Source organism: Macrobrachium nipponense, chromosome 18 (genome assembly GCF_015104395.2).
Source record: "Macrobrachium nipponense isolate FS-2020 chromosome 18, ASM1510439v2, whole genome shotgun sequence".
NCBI classification, from domain to species: Eukaryota; Metazoa; Arthropoda; class Malacostraca; order Decapoda; family Palaemonidae; genus Macrobrachium; species Macrobrachium nipponense.
In genome coordinates, this window is record NC_087211.1 from 63,609,194 (window position 1) to 63,609,797 (window position 604).

Consider the following 604-nt stretch of genomic DNA (forward strand, 5'->3'; position numbering starts at 1 on the left):
AGTGTAACTCTTCTAGATATTTTGATAGGACCGCAAGGAATAGAAGGTGATAAGAAAAAAGTAAAAGTGAACATGGGCAACTACTCCGGCTGGCAACCCCAATGTGGTGACTCTCGTGAGCGCGAGGTCAGCAATTGTTCCTTTTCAAGGTCGGGTCAATGGGTTCCTGCCTCAAAATGTTGAGGCATGGATCTCATCTGTAGACGCTCATTTAAATGCAAAAAGCATCACAGACCCAGCAGTACAATTACAGGAGGCCAAAAGCTTCATAGACTTTGCTAAAGGAGACGCAGTGCTTATCTAAGGGGTGTTTTCTTTCCAAGAGGCGACTACATGGGACGAGTTCAAAATCAGATTACGTGCCGTGTATCGGGGTGAAGAGGCTTTAGATGTAGTATTGGCATTGAGAAATATCCTTAACCAAACCTCCATGACTCAGCTTAATGTTGTCGAGCGGGCGGCGCTAATTGCCTACCGGCTAAATGAATATCAAGTTAGTTTAAGTAACTCCGGGTGGGTTACGAGTGCCAAAATCGCCGTGAAAGATTTTATCCGTTTAATTTACCTTACGAGTATTACTGCAATGTTGCCTGAAGCGTTAGTG